The 16,515-nt window shown below is 45.3% G+C and overlaps 1 pseudogene; it reads left to right on the top strand.

Annotated features, from left to right (window-relative positions):
• The window catches only part of LOC137527762 (uncharacterized), a 205,656-nt pseudogene that overhangs the window by 77,340 nt on the left and 111,801 nt on the right, over window positions 1-16,515 (top strand).

The following is a 16,515-nucleotide window of genomic DNA, read 5'->3' as shown; positions in this document are numbered from 1 at the left end:
GAGGAATGAACAGTGAAGTGAAGAGATCGACCGGGTCTCAACCTGGATTTAGGAATTTTAGCTCAATTTATTAGTTAGTATCACAGCCACAAAATGGCACAACGTTTTGGCATGCAGGCCTTTGTCAAGAACGTGATGAAGGCCTGCGTGCTGAAACGTTGTGCTGATTTGTGGCTATGATACTAACCAATAAATGGAGTTGGCCTCTGCCGGGCTGAATCCTGGCCTCCAGCGTCACAGCTCCTGTACCTCGTGTACCTCGTATGACACTGGTGCATGCATCGACATTACTTCATGCCTCCTCTATCGCCGGCACCAGGTCCCATAACTTCCGCCAGTCGCGGCCAGTTTTACGCATGTGCAGTGACTCCCTCCGTCTCTCTGACGCCAGCCTTACGCATTGAACCAGCCCAGTATAGAGGGAGTCACTGCGCTTGCGTCGACTGGCCCTGACTTGCCAAAGTTACGGGACCCGGTACCAGCGATAGAGAAGGCGGAGGACAGCGGCGTGGGAGCGATCCGTGCGGATGGGGCTGGAGGAAGCCCCAGGTATGTATAAAATCTATTAGATTGTTCGTCTCTGAGTCTCTTTAAAGTCATTTCTAGGAGTAGGAGGGCAAATGTAATTGTTTATCTCAACTCATTTATTTTCATCTCATCTTCAATTTGTCTAGACAGAAAAGCCTATGAAACCGCCCCCCGCATGTATTGATGCATATGTATTGATCTGAGATCTATCAATGGACTTTGAGACCTATAGGAGAAAAGCACTTTATGAATGTTGCTGTATTGCACGGGTCAGGAACCTTTTTGGCTGAGAGAGCCATAAACCCCACATATTTTAAAAATGTATTTCCATGAGAGCCATACAATAGGTTTCAAACTGGCACAGTGCTCATGCGCAGCAGAGGGCTCATGTCCCTGTTGTCATGGTGATATGTATACAGTTGATCCTCCAGGCTGCGGACGTGTCAGACAGGTCTTCAGCTTCTCTTGAGTTTCAGCAACACCAGCAATTTCCCAGAGAGCCAGACAGGAGAAATACCGACTAACAGCTTGTACAATTAGCTAGCTGACTTGGAGCTCTATTCATTTTCTAGGACGAGATTCCCATGCTTTGGCCCAATAGGCTGCCTGTCAAGTTACAGACAGCCTATTGGGCCAATCAAAGTGCGGGGATCTTGTCACTAAACTTGACAGGGTCCAGAGTGGGACAATTGGAGCAGCTGTTAGTTTTGAGGGGAGTACGAGTAAGTTAGTAGTGCATGCTACAGCAGTAGTGTGCACTACTCTGAAAATGTTAGTTGCGCTGCCACACTAAGCTGTGCTGCTTAAGCGGAGCAGCTTAGCGAGTCAACCCCTACTGATTTGTATGTGAGCCATAGGTTCCCTACCCCTGCTGTAATGTATAAGGATATAAAGCTGATTGATTTAGTGTGTGTTCCTGCAGGTAATGAGCCGGTGGACACCTGGTATAAGGAGATTGAGGACTATGACTTCAGCAGACCTGGCTTCTCCGGTAACACAGGTGAGTCACCGTCACACGGTAAAGCATGAAAGATTACACCAGGCCTCTATGAAGTGGTCTAAACGCTGTATGGAATCGCATCCTGTAATAAAAAAAAAAACATTCAAAAGTTTTTTAAATCAGAAGTTTGCCTTCTTAAAACAGAAGGCATTTACAGTTATTCAGGTTGGAGTAAAATATATCTCCCATGATGCATCACTCCTGAATATGCTTATCATCCCTTTAGGCTGGTTTCACATTGGGACGTTACAGGCTGACGTTACAGCAGCCAGTAACGCAGCCCAACTCACAGCAATAATAAATCAATGGGCTGTTCACAGTGCCCACGTTGCGTTACAGTGTAACACTGCACGTTCTGGGAAAGTGCAGCATGCTGTACGTTATACACGGCTAAGCCACGTTAGACTGTTTGCACATGCTCAGTAATGTTGGAGGAGGAGGTCTCGCAGCCAGCCACATAGCTAATTAATATTCACTGCACTGTGGAGACTCGTGGTGGGACTGTAGTGTTGTCCGGATCATGAACGAATCGTTCGTTTGATCCGGATCTTTTGTGTGAGTCGAATCATCCGGATCATCACAATGAAAGATTCGGTTCACAGTGGATGTCTGTCTGGAAGAAATAGGAACATACAGAATGTACAGTGCAGGGAAAGTCCTGTCCTGCTAATCATTTCACCCAGTCTGCTTCCCTAGTAAAATGATTCAAATGATTCGGTTCAAAGATCCGGATCTTTTCAATGATCTGATTCAAATGATCCTAATCCTTAAAAAGATCCGGTGGGAAAGTAGTCTTATTGTTCCTGAAAGCCTAACCACACCTCCAGAACCGCTGGAATGCAATGATATGTCAGCTTGTTGATGTTACTGAGCCACAATAATCCAACATACATACAGACTGTTCGGATTGGTTGATCCTCATCAGTGCATGGCATGGATTAATGTGGCTGTATGAGGTAGGACTTGAAACCCCCAGAGTTAGGGCTGGTGCGCACCAAGAGCGGTTCTGAGTATTTTGAAAAGCACTTGGCTACTGTATTTCAATGGCACATTGCACACCAGAGCGATTCGTTTTTTCTGCAGCATTTTTGCTGATTTCTGAGGAGATTCAGCCTCAATGTTAAAGGGCAACTGAAGCAAGAGGGATGTGGAGATTGCCATGTTTTTTTTTACTTTTAAGCAATACCAGTTGCCTGGCTATCCTGCTAATCCTCTACCTCTAATACTTTTAGCCATAGACCCTAAACAAGCATGCAGCAGATCAGGTGTTTCTGACATTATTGTCAGATCTGACAAGATTAGCTGCATGCTTGTTTCTGGCGTGATTCAGACACTACTGCAGCCAAATAGACCAGCAGGGCTGCCCAGCAACTGGTATTGTATAAAAGGAAATAAATATGGCAGCCTACATATATTTCTTACTTCAGTTGTCCTTTAAGTTTAGGAAAGTGGAAAATAACTCTGAAAAGCGCTAGATCAACCGTTTTTTGTTACAGAAGCTGTCCAGTTACAGCTCTACTGTAGCAAAATATAAAAAAAAGCTACACCAAAACGCTCCAAAAATCGCCAGGCATGTGTGGAAAATCGCTCTAAAAAAATCACACGAAAAAGCGCTGAGCGTTTGCGATTACGCTAGTGCTTTTTGGTGTGCACTGGATTACCCAGCAAGCTCATGGTGAACCAGAACTCCCAGAAGTGTATAAGGGGCTGATAGAGATTAATTTTTTTTTTAATAAACTTCGATTGTTTAATTTAACGCTGTTTAAAATGGCAGCAAAATACTAGCTTAAAGAGAACCCGAGGTGAGTTTGACAAATCATATCAGGACACAGAGGCATTTGCTATATACAATGACCCCCCCCCCCCTTCCCATCCCCAGGGCTCTGCTGTCCTCCATTATAAAAAGCGCCATGCTAGCGACAAAAGATTATCGCTAGCCTGCTTTTTACCTCTGCCTAAGCTTCCTCCAATCAGCTTACAGAGGCAGGGAGGGAAGGGACACAGGCGGGGAGCCGCGCTATACAGGAGGCGGGGGAGCGGTGGCAGCACTGAGGTAAATAACAGGCTAGCGACAATCTGTGTGTTGCTAGCCTGGTGCTTTTTATAATGGGGGACAGCAGAGCCTCCGGGGGGGGGGGGGGGGGACTGGAGTCACATTGAAATGACACAAAGGCTGGTCATTGTATATAGCACATGCCTCTGTGTCCTGATACGATTTGTCAAACCCACCTCGGGTTCTCTTTAAAGTGTTGATACACAGAAAAAAAATGTCTGTAAATGGCGATCAAGGATGCGAGTCTCTGGGCAGCGTCAGCACACTACTCACCGACCCTCCCAACATGGAAGTATTAAACTACAATGAAGGGGGGCGGAGGAGAGGGGGGGGAGTGGGGGGCATGAAGAAAGCTTCCTGCACACACCCCCACCCCCTTTTTTAAATGTCACAGCCCTAAGGTACCCTTTAATGAAATGCAAATAATTTATAAGATTATGCAAATTTTATGTAGCTTGAAATTAGACCAATCGTATTCCAGTGTGGCCGGTTTCAATTTGTCTATGGTAAAGCTGTATACATTTGCAAACAAAATTTGTATGTTCCTGTATCATTTGAGAATTAGCATCTCCCTGACCATCCCCACCCAGCATCTGTTGCATGTGTGTTTAAAAATGTTAGAGGCACAGCAGTGCCATCTAGTGGTGGAAATATAAACTTTTTTTTAAGGCTTAAAGTGAACCTTAAAGAGACACTGAAGCGAAAAAAAAATTATGATATTATGATTTGTATGTGTAGCACAGCTAAGAAATAAAACATTAAGATCAGATACATCAGTGTAATTGTTTCCAGTACAGGAAGAGTTAAGAAACTCCAGTTGTTATCTCTATGCAAAAGAGCCATTAATCTCTACTACTTTCAAAGTCGTGGAGAGGGCTGTCTTCTGACTTTTATTATCTCAACTGTAAGTGAACAGTTTTCTTTTTATCTGCCAGAGGAGAGGTCATTAGTTCACAGACTGCTCTGAAAGAATCATTTTGAATGCAGAGTGTTGTGTAATCTGCACATATTAGAGAATGATGCAATGTTAGAAAACACACTATATACCTGAAAATAAAAGTATAAGAATATTTTCTTTTCTGCTAATCTTCTAGTAATTATTCATAGCACACAACCAATTCATTATATCATGTTTTTTTTTTCCGCTTCAGTGGCCTCAATTCACAGAGCATTATCAAACGTTTATCAAACACTTTATCAAACGTTTGATAATTTACCTCATGGGTAAAATCTCATTTTAAAGGGATACTGTAGGGGGGTCGGGGGAAAATGAGCTGAACTTACCCGGGGCTTCTAATGGTCCCCTGCAGACATCCTGTGTTGGCGCAGCCACTCCCCAATGCTCCGGCCCCGCCTCCGGTTCACTTCTGGAATTTCTGACTTTAAAGTCAGAAAACCACTGCGCCTGCGTTGCCATGTCCTCGATCCCGCTGATGTCACCAGGAGTGTACTGCGCAGACACAGACCATACTGGCCCTGCGCTGTGCGCTCTTGATGACATCAGAGCGGGATCGAGGACACGGCAACGCAGGCGCAGTGGTTTTCTGACTTTAAAGTCAGAAATTCCAGAAGTGAACCGGAGGCGGGGCCGGAGCATCGGTGAGTGGCTGCACCAACACAGGATGTCTGCGGGGGACCATTAGAAGCCCCGGGTAAGTTCAGCTCATTTTCCCCCGACCCCCCTACAGTATCCCTTTAAATTCACTAAGGTGTTATATATTTATCGAATTTTTTACCGATAAAACGTTCAACAAATATATAACACCTTAGTGAATTCAAAATGAGATTTTACCCATGAGGTAAATTATCAAACGTTTGATAAAGTGTTTGATAATCGTTTGCTAATGCTCTGTGAATTGAGGCCAGTAGTGTCTTTTTAAGCCAGAAAAAAAAGTTTTACTCACCTGGGGGTTCTACCAGCCCCCTGCAGAAGTCCTGTGCCCTCGCAGTCACTCACTAATCCTCTGGTCCTCCGCTGCCAGCTAGTTTAGTTTTTCCCGGCAGGCCCGTCAGGACTGGCCACACGTAGCTTTTTCCGCATTCCCGACTGTAATTGGCGCATATCTATGCGTGCGTAATGCGGCCCGCAATAGCGCTAATTTAAGTTGGGAATGCGGAAAAAGCTACACGTGGCCAGTCCTGACGGGCCTGTCGGCAAAAACGAAACTAGCAGGCAGCGGGGGAACAGAGGATTAGCGAGTGGCTGCGGGGGCACAGGACTGCTGCAGGGGGCTGGTAGAAGCCCCAGGTGAGTAAAACTCATTTTTTTTCTGGCTTAAGTGTCTCTTTAACTGCATCCACTAGTGGAATTTTGTAACTATTAGCAAGAGCTTTTCAAATTGCTGGCCCTTAGGGAAGTGCCCGTAGTGTGAATCAGCCCTTGGGGTATCTCCAGTCACAGAAAAATGAGGGTGTTTCTTTCCTTGTAGCCAAGTTGAAACTTTGCACTCCCATCTTGAAATTTGGATCTTCCAATTGCTCTCGGAGTGACTTCTACCCTGCTTCTCAGCACCAATTCCTACCTTTGCTCCTTCAGAAATATCAGGTCTGAGGGATGCACTGCTAGCTTCGCCCCTGACTGTTCTCTCTTCTCTAAATTTTTCAGCCTGATACAGAAATGGAGTTTCTTTCTCTTGCACGTACACACACTCTCTCACACACACACACTCTCTCTCTCACACACACACTCTCTCACACACACTCTCTCACACACTCTCTCTCACTCACACACTCTCTCTCACACACACTCTCTCTCACACACACACACTCTCTCTCTCTCTCTCTCTCTCTCTCTCTCTCTCTCTCTCACACACTCACACTCACACACACACACACACACACACACACACACACACACACTCTCTCTCACATACACACTCTCTCTCCTCTAAAAAGAGGCTTAATAATTTAGGTCAGTCAGAGCAATGCATCTCTAGATTCACCTAGGAGTTGTATCTCTTGTCTGAATAATGCTACTTACTCCCTGTCACCTGTGTCTGATAAATCCCTAGATAATTGTTTACATTTAGTCAGCTGTTAGAATAGGGTTTTGTAAACTGATAAAGCTTACTTATTTTTCACCTAAAAGGTGGCCATATATCAGGTGGCCAATTGACTATCCGATTTGATTATTATCGTAAGAATATCGGTGCCGCCAAGTGCATGCCTGACCAACAATGCGACCAATTTTGGGCCGAAATTGTTCGCATTAATCGGTCGGACAGGCTGCAAGATGTTGGGCCAACTTGCTCGATCGGGTGCGCATCGGTAGCGGCGAGCGATATCGAGATGATACAAAAACCCCGGCGCTGCCCCCCCCCCTCCCCCAATGTTTAATGTGCTCAGTGCACCATACATTACCTGTCTGTGTCCGACGCTACCTTGGGCTCAATCAGCCATCCATAAACGCGCCCCACACGGTTGCCTAGTAATGTTGGGTGTGTATTTGATGTGTGACATCACACGTGCCCTTACTAGGCAACCATGTGGGGAGCGTGTGTATGGACGTCGGAGGGAGCCAGATGTAGCGCTGGCTGATGTATGGAGTGCACTGTGGAAGCACATCATAACAGTACGGGGACATTGTCGGCGGATGTGGCGTCACTAGGCCAATTCCTGATCAGTTTCAGCATGAGTGATATCTGGAACCGGTCTGTGGTGTATGGGCAGCCAACAGATCTCTCTGAGATCTGCCTCAGGGCCCTTTTCTACTAGCGGCGATTGCGATGCTAAATTGCTAGTGATTTTTAAATTGCTACGGTTTGCCTAATAACATAAGAATCGCGGTAGGTAATTTCCACTACTGCAATTCGTTTTTTCCTTAAAGAGACACTGAAGCGGAAAAAAAAAACATGATATAATGAATTGGTTGTGTGCTATGAATAATTACTAGAAGATTAGCAGAACACAACCAATTCATTATATCATGTTTTTTTTTTCCGCTTCAGTGGCCTCAATTCACAGAGCATTATCAAACGTTTATCAAACACTTTATCAAACGTTTGATAATTTACCTCATGGGTAAAATCTCATTTTAAATTCACTAAGGTGTTATATATTTATCGAATTTTTTACCGATAAAACGTTCAACAAATATATAACACCTTAGTGAATTCAAAATGAGATTTTACCCATGAGGTAAATTATCAAACGTTTGATAAAGTGTTTGATAAACGTTTGCTAATGCTCTGTGAATTGAGGCCAGTAGTGTCTCTTTAAGCCAGAAAAAAAAGTTTTACTCACCTGGGGGTTCTACCAGCCCCCTGCAGAAGTCCTGTGCCCTCGCAGTCACTCACTAATCCTCTGGTCCTCCGCTGCCAGCTAGTTTAGTTTTTCCCGGCAGGCCCGTCAGGACTGGCCACACGTAGCTTTTTCCGCATTCCCGACTGTAATTGGCGCATATCTATGCGTGCGTAATGCGGCCCGCAATAGCGCTAATTTAAGTTGGGAATGCGGAAAAAGCTACACGTGGCCAGTCCTGACGGGCCTGTCGGCAAAAACGAAACTAGCAGGCAGCGGGGGAACAGAGGATTAGCGAGTGGCTGCGGGGGCACAGGACTGCTGCAGGGGGCTGGTAGAAGCCCCAGGTGAGTAAAACTCATTTTTTTTCTGGCTTAAGTGTCTCTTTAACTGCATCCACTAGTGGAATTTTGTAACTATTAGCAAGAGCTTTTCAAATTGCTGGCCCTTAGGGAAGTGCCCGTAGTGTGAATCAGCCCTTGGGGTATCTCCAGTCACAGAAAAATGAGGGTGTTTCTTTCCTTGTAGCCAAGTTGAAACTTTGCACTCCCATCTTGAAATTTGGATCTTCCAATTGCTCTCGGAGTGACTTCTACCCTGCTTCTCAGCACCAATTCCTACCTTTGCTCCTTCAGAAATATCAGGTCTGAGGGATGCACTGCTAGCTTCGCCCCTGACTGTTCTCTCTTCTCTAAATTTTTCAGCCTGATACAGAAATGGAGTTTCTTTCTCTTGCACGTACACACACTCTCTCACACACACACACTCTCTCTCTCACACACACACTCTCTCACACACACTCTCTCACACACTCTCTCTCACTCACACACTCTCTCTCACACACACTCTCTCTCACACACACACACTCTCTCTCTCTCTCTCTCTCTCTCTCTCTCTCTCTCTCTCTCTCTCTCTCTCTCACACACTCACACTCACACACACACACACACACACACACACACACACACACACACACTCTCTCTCTCACATACACACTCTCTCTCCTCTAAAAAGAGGCTTAATAATTTAGGTCAGTCAGAGCAATGCATCTCTAGATTCACCTAGGAGTTGTATCTCTTGTCTGAATAATGCTACTTACTCCCTGTCACCTGTGTCTGATAAATCCCTAGATAATTGTTTACATTTAGTCAGCTGTTAGAATAGGGTTTTGTAAACTGATAAAGCTTACTTATTTTTCACCTAAAAGGTGGCCATATATCAGGTGGCCAATTGACTATCCGATTTGATTATTATCGTAAGAATATCGGTGCCGCCAAGTGCATGCCTGACCAACAATGCGACCAATTTTGGGCCGAAATTGTTCGCATTAATCGGTCGGACAGGCTGCAAGATGTTGGGCCAACTTGCTCGATCGGGTGCGCATCGGTAGCGGCGAGCGATATCGAGATGATACAAAAACCCCGGCGCTGCCCCCCCCCCTCCCCCAATGTTTAATGTGCTCAGTGCACCATACATTACCTGTCTGTGTCCGACGCTACCTTGGGCTCAATCAGCCATCCATAAACGCGCCCCACACGGTTGCCTAGTAATGTTGGGTGTGTATTTGATGTGTGACATCACACGTGCCCTTACTAGGCAACCATGTGGGGAGCGTGTGTATGGACGTCGGAGGGAGCCAGATGTAGCGCTGGCTGATGTATGGAGTGCACTGTGGAAGCACATCATAACAGTACGGGGACATTGTCGGCGGATGTGGCGTCACTAGGCCAATTCCTGATCAGTTTCAGCATGAGTGATATCTGGAACCGGTCTGTGGTGTATGGGCAGCCAACAGATCTCTCTGAGATCTGCCTCAGGGCCCTTTTCTACTAGCGGCGATTGCGATGCTAAATTGCTAGTGATTTTTAAATTGCTACGGTTTGCCTAATAACATAAGAATCGCGGTAGGTAATTTCCACTACTGCAATTCGTTTTTTCCTTAAAGAGACACTGAAGCGAAAAAAAAATTATGATATTATGATTTGTATGTGTAGTACAGCTAAGAAATAAAACATTAAGATCAGATACATCAGTCTAATTGTTTCCAGTACAGGAAGAGTTAAGAAACTCCAGTTGTTATCTCTATGCAAAAAAGCCATTCATTTCTACGACTTTCAAAAGTCGTGGAGAGGGCTGTCTTCTGACTTGTATTATCTCAACTGTTTACTTTTTATCTGCCAGAGGAGAGGTAATTAGTTCACAGACTGCTCTGAAAGAATCATTTTGAATGCTGAGTGTTGTGTAATCTGCACATATTATAGAATGATGCAATGTTAGAAATAACACTATATACCTGAAAATAAAAATATGAGAATATTTTCTTTGCTGCTAATCTTCTTTTAATTATTCATAGTACACAACCAATTCATTATATCATATTTTTTTTTTCGCTTCAGTGTCTCTTTAAGTGCAATTGCGCCGCAGACGGCGCAGAGCGATTTTTGACACAATTTTGTTTGCATACCAAAAATCGCCATCGCCGGGAAAATTTGGACCTTTGCTGAATCGCAAAAGCTAGCATTTAGTGCAAACCCTAGCGATTGCTAGTGGAAAAGGGCCCTCTTGGTCGAATCTGCCCATCATCGCTAGGTGTATGGCTACCTCAAAACAGAAGTGACAATTGTGGGAAACTGTCCATATGAACTCTAGAATACACTAATATCCTCTGCCTCCTCTCCCCATGTGATGTCAGTAAAATGGCAGTATGGGAGACTTGCATAACATCCAATACATACTCCATACAATATTGAGGATGTCCTATTTATTTCCTTTTAAACAATACCAGTTGCCTGGCAGTCCTGCTCATCTTTCTGGCATCACTAGTGTCTGAATCACACGCCTGAAACAAGCATGCAGCTAATCCCGTCAGACTTCAGTCAGAGCACCTTATCTGCATGCTTGTTCAGTCTTTGACTTATAGTATTAGAGGCAGAGGATCAGTAGGACAGCCAGGCAATATGCATTGTTTAAAAGGAAATAAATGTCAGCCTCCATATGCCTGTCACTTCAGGTTTCTTCTTATAAGTGCAAAGCTGGAAAAGAGCTTGCTGTGGATAAAGAGGAATCTTCCTGTTTCCTGTTCAGGTCACTTCACCCAGGTGGTCTGGAAGGACTCCAGAGAGGTGGGTTATGGGATGGCCACAGACGGTAAGCGGGTCTACTTCCTCGTGGCTCAGTACAGCCCAGCGGGTAACATCACCAATCCCGGCTACTTTGAGAAGAACGTGCTGCCTGTGGGAACAGCGCCATCTACAGACAGCACAGCACCTGACTCGCGCTGGAAGCCAGCGGGCAACAAGGAACCGGCAACCGAGAAGAGCTACAACGACAGGAAACCATTTTCCACCACAGCTTCAGGTAAGAGTCGTTTAGGGTGAAATTCAGTAGAATTACATGTTATGGTTTTAATTCAATTTGCAACTGTTGTCTAAAAAGTGCTGGGGACATCTCCTATGGTTTGTGACACAAAACTGCAGCTTGCATAGCTGTTGAAGGGGCAGGTCAGAAAGCTCCACTCTCCACTTCATGCTTCCGATGTACGTTTGTTTGCACACACCCTTTTTAGGTGGGGTAAGTCAGTTTTCCCAAATATGTTGCCATTGAGAAGATGGCAGTGAGGGGCGGAGCTAAGACTTAGTACGTAATGATGACATACCTGTAAACCTGGATGCCGGGAGGCAGGGCATAGACAGATGCATAATTAGGGAGGCATAGCAAGCAGAAATGGGCATGGCATCTTTCAGATGAGAGATTAACAATTAACTTTCTTGTAATTGTTGGCACCAGGTTTTGTTTAGAGTTCTCCCAGTGGTTCCATGTCTTTCCACCTTATCGTCCTTAGAAGAATTGAGATGAAATCGGTCCCAAGGCAATAGTCTTTTTGGTAATCTAAGTTGGTATCGGGGTCAAAGAAGGTGGCTGCTAGCCCTCTGGATACCATCAGTTGCCTGGTGAATGATCCTGCTCTGCTGGGGACTGTCACTAGAGGGCAGTCTGCCGGCCTATTATGAGGGGGGGGGGGGGGGGGGGGTGTCAGTCTTTTTATGGGAGGTTTGTAGTCTCTGTCATGAGGGAGGGCGGAATCAATCTGTGAACAGGGTCTATCATGAGCACTATCTGTTACTGGGGTCTTTCATGAGATCTGTGTTTTTACTTGGACATGTATGCTGCCTAATTATGTTATTTGGGGTAAGCGCCTGCTTATTTTGTTAATATGCTGCCTAGAGGAACCTTCAGCTGTCTGTTTACCTTTTTGGGCAGACTAGCTGCCTAATTGTTGGCAGGTGCATGTCCTTCCTTCCCCAGGGCACAGTGTTTGCCATCAGTGCTGGTTTCCCTAGATAGGCCTCTGCTTGCGGTCCTGGAGTCTGAATCCAGTCCTGCATGTGAGAGAGAGGCCTTCTGCTATCCAGAACATCTCTCCAGCCCACAGCACATGCTTCACACCCCTCTCCCATCTAACACACACATCTCCATGTTCTTTCTCCAAGTAAAACGGATGAATGTTCCAGTGCTAAATTTAGTGTTAAGCGGCGTGATCACACCAGTTTATGTAACAGTCAGTCACCTCTTCCAAGGCTCTGCCGCAGCAGCCTGTTAAATTATCAAATTCACCAACCTCAGCATCACTTGTGCTTAGAGATGGGCGATGTTATGCTAATAATTTCATCTTGTTGAAAAGTTACAGGAAACCAGAGATAAAGAATGGATAAGGATTTATACTTGAGGCTTCCTCCAGCCAACCCCCTCCATAAGTCCATCTGCTTGATCGGCATGCTCCTGATCCCTTTCATTCGCCCGCAGTGGAGACTGTAGTCTGGCTGGGTTGCAGGCCACTACCCATACACGGTCCAAGCCGGGCGCGCCCCATGATTGTGTTCTGCACAAGCGCCGTACTGCACATGGGATATCGGGGGTACGCGCAGGCGGGACCATGCATGCACAATGACCTGCGATTGTGGGCGTAGCAATTACCCCTGCGACCTCTGCCATCGCAGGGGGGGCCACTGTCTGCTGCCATTCACTGGCTCACAATCCGTGGAGTTCGGCGACAAAGGAGGGCCCTATTACTCTAGTTATGCCCCTGCCTGCGATTGTGCCAGTCAGGGAATTCACCAGGACAAGGTGGGGGAGAGAGAGCGCTCCGATAGTGCATTAAACTAGGTATGCAAATTACACACACTTCAATATTGCACTTACAATTTGTATGTCTGTGCTGCGCTATGCTCAAAGCCCGTCCCAGCAGGTTGTCTCAGCCTAAACCAGCCTGGCCAGGGCTGGTGGTGTAGATGGATTATACGAGAGAGCGTCCGTCTGGGGGAGCGGTGCACAGCCTCTGCTGTCACTACCGGTTTCGGCGTTTGACCATGCCTTCCTCAGGTGATTTTACCAGGACACACTGTGGGAGGATCAGGAGGATGGAGAGGGAGCGCATGGTCTACAGGTGGCTGGCGGAAACCCTTGGCATGTATATAAACCCTTTAAACCCTTATCCTATATACTGCTTTGTAATTATGCCTTTTATAACCAAAAAAAAAAACAAGTTTTGTTTATTGCAAAAAAAAAAAAAACATTCTCTATTCTACTCTTTATCCCTTCTACTCAAGTCTCCATAAACTTTCATTGCTTTTGTGGCAAAATAGGTTAACGCAACACAGGCTTCTGCTACTAATGTAATAGGGGCCTCAAGGTTGTGTTTTTGTTTTTTTTCTTGTTTTTTTGTTTAATAATAAATCCCTAAAAATTGGCGCCAGACTATGATGGACATATGTTTATGGTAGGATTAGATTGTGAATTCCTCTGAGGACAGTCAGTAAAGTGCTATATAAATACATAATAATAATATGGGAGGACATTAGACTATAACTATGGTATGGATTAGATTGTGAGCTCCTCTGAGGACAGTCAGTGACATGACTATATACTCTGTAAAGTGCTGCAGAAGATGTCAGTGCTGTATAAATACATAATAATAATATGGTAGGACATTAGATGGACTATGGTAGGGGTTCGATCGTGAGCTCCTCTGAGGACAGTCAGTGACATGACTATGTACTCTGTAAAGTGCTGCAGAAGATGCCAGTGCTATATAAATACATAATAATAATAATATGGTAGGACATTAGACGGACTATGGTAGGATTAGAGTGTGAGCTCCTCTGAGGACAGTCAGTGACATGACTATGTACTCTGTGCTGTGAGTGCTGCAGAAGATGTCAGTGCTATATAAATGCGCCTTTCTTGTGTTTGCGTTCTTTTAAAGCTGGGTGCACACTTGATTGAATTGCACATGTAAAATGCAAAATTCAAGAAAAACTCATGAAAAAACAGAAGTATATGCAAAATTGTAAATGCAAAACCACAAATGCTGAAATAAAAAACACAGAAACATACATTGCAGAAATCTCAGGCTGGGTTCTCATTTGTGCCGGATCAGGAAGGGCCAGTGGGAGCAGACAGTGCAGCGTCCACTCCGATAGTCTATTGTGGTCTGGCTGGGGCCCAGGGCGGTTGCATTTCAACCGTAGTCTATTCTTCTTATTTATATAGCGCCAACCTCTTCCGTAGTGCTGTACAAAGTACATAACAAATATTTGGTAACATATATACACAAGTTCAAGACACTGTACAATCATGACAGCCATCAATACAAGTACAAATACATCCATAGTTATGTCTACACATAATTATGTATGTATTTTTACTTGCATTGACGGCTGTCATGATTTGAGATCTCTCTAGCATTGGTACATGTTTATATGGTAAATTACAACTACATAACAATAGGAGGAGGCCATTGCGAGCTGCAATCTAAAGCAGCCTCAACTTTTTTTACCCTAGAGCAGGGGTCTCAAACTCAATTTACCTGGGGGCCGCAGGAGGCAAAGTCAGGATGAGGCTGGGTCGCATAAGGAATTTCACAATCGCGGCACATCGCCGCCTCTGCCCACCCCTCTCACTCTTCCTTCACAGAGAGGCGGCGATCCGTGCGGCGATTGACATCAGGAGGGGCAGAGCTGAAGCTGAAAGCTCTGCCCCTTCCAGGAAATGCCGGCAGATTGCACCCCGGGCGATTTGGGGGCTCTGCAGCCCTCGTTTAGTGGCAGGGATGTGGCGGATTACTTGGGAGCACTGAAGCGAACTATAAGGAAGCTTTTGCCAGCAAGGGCCACAAAATATTGTATCGAGGACCGCAAATGGCCCGCGGGCCCCGAGTTTGAGACCCCTGCCCTGGAGGAACTCTGCTTTTTGGATCTCAAGGAACCCCTGTATTTATTTAGCAGGTTCCAGGAAACCTTGTTGAAAATTCCTGATATACAGGGTGGTGGAGTGGAACCAATAGGGAAGGAAACAGAGGGAATGTGGCAGTGCGGATCAGTGAATAATGGCGCACAGCGCCTATGCATACAAATGGCGCCGCCTTAAAAGATACGCTTATCACTATTTATCGTTAGTACTGCATAATAATGGCGGACAGGGGAAAAAGAAGAAAAACTGCACACACTAACGTTATTTATCAATAGCGCCCTACATAAGCCAAACTGCAGAAGTTATTTAACTGCAAAACGGTGAATGGATTTAATGTAACACTGTCAAGGTTAGGGTTAGGCACCACCAGGGGGTTGGTTAGGGTTAGGCAGCACCAGGGGGTTGGTTAGGGTTAGGCACCACCAGGGGGTGGTTAGGGTTAGGCACCAGCGGGGGGGGGGGGGGGGTGGTTAGGGTTAGGCATCACCGGGGGGGGGTGTTAGGGATAGGTACAGAGAGGGTTCTATGTGTTAACACTAAATAACAATAAGGCTTTAACGTTAAATAGCGATAAGCGACAAACTGATTAGCGGCAACACCATGTGCCATTATTCTCAGGCGCCATTTTCAGATGGACCCATTTATAGCAAATTATAGGCTTGTCCGGATATGTTTCCCATATAGACCTATTCATTCTCTGGGAGAATCGTGGACAGCAGGACCGTACAGAGATGCGGTCCACTTGCCTCAACGAGTCCAACAGATCCTTTGCAGATTGAGTGTGAAGGGATCCAGTTTCTAAAATAGGATGGGTTCACTGTCAGTTTTGCAATGCGGTAAAACAGACCATTGCAAAGGTTGTCTTTATGCAAGTGTGCTTCCAACCTAAGTATTATTATTATTTTTTACTTTATTGTATTTATAATGCGCCAACATATTGCGCATCGCTGGACAATGAATACATACAATGACACAAAAGATTACAGATGTAACAAGGTTACACGACACAGGACAAAGGTACCAGTATTCAGCTATCCGCTGATACAACCCTTGTCCAGCAGAGGTCGCCATTTACTTTCACCTCACTGGAAATGCAGAAGTGCAAATAGAGTTCAGTGTGTCAGTCTACCTAAATCTCCAAAAACAAGCTGTGATTGGTTCAAAGAGCTTTTCCTTTTCTCATCATCATGGCCGATGTCACACTCACACCTGACAGAATCCTTTTTATGAAAAGCGCTGCATGTAGCATATTTGCAGCAATTGTGATTCTGTAACCAGTATGGAAGGGGCAAAAGCCCTGTGGAAAATGCTTCAAAACTGCCTGCGATAAATCGCTATAAAATCGCTCCAAAGTCACTAATCACTAGCGATTTGGGGTGAAACAGCCAACAGTTTGATGTCATAGATCCCAATTCTCCCTGTATATTGATATGAATACATACCTGGG

Source organism: Hyperolius riggenbachi, chromosome 8 (assembly GCF_040937935.1).
Source record: "Hyperolius riggenbachi isolate aHypRig1 chromosome 8, aHypRig1.pri, whole genome shotgun sequence".
Taxonomy (NCBI): domain Eukaryota; kingdom Metazoa; phylum Chordata; class Amphibia; order Anura; family Hyperoliidae; genus Hyperolius; species Hyperolius riggenbachi.
This window is presented reverse-complemented; position numbering and strand designations above follow the sequence as displayed.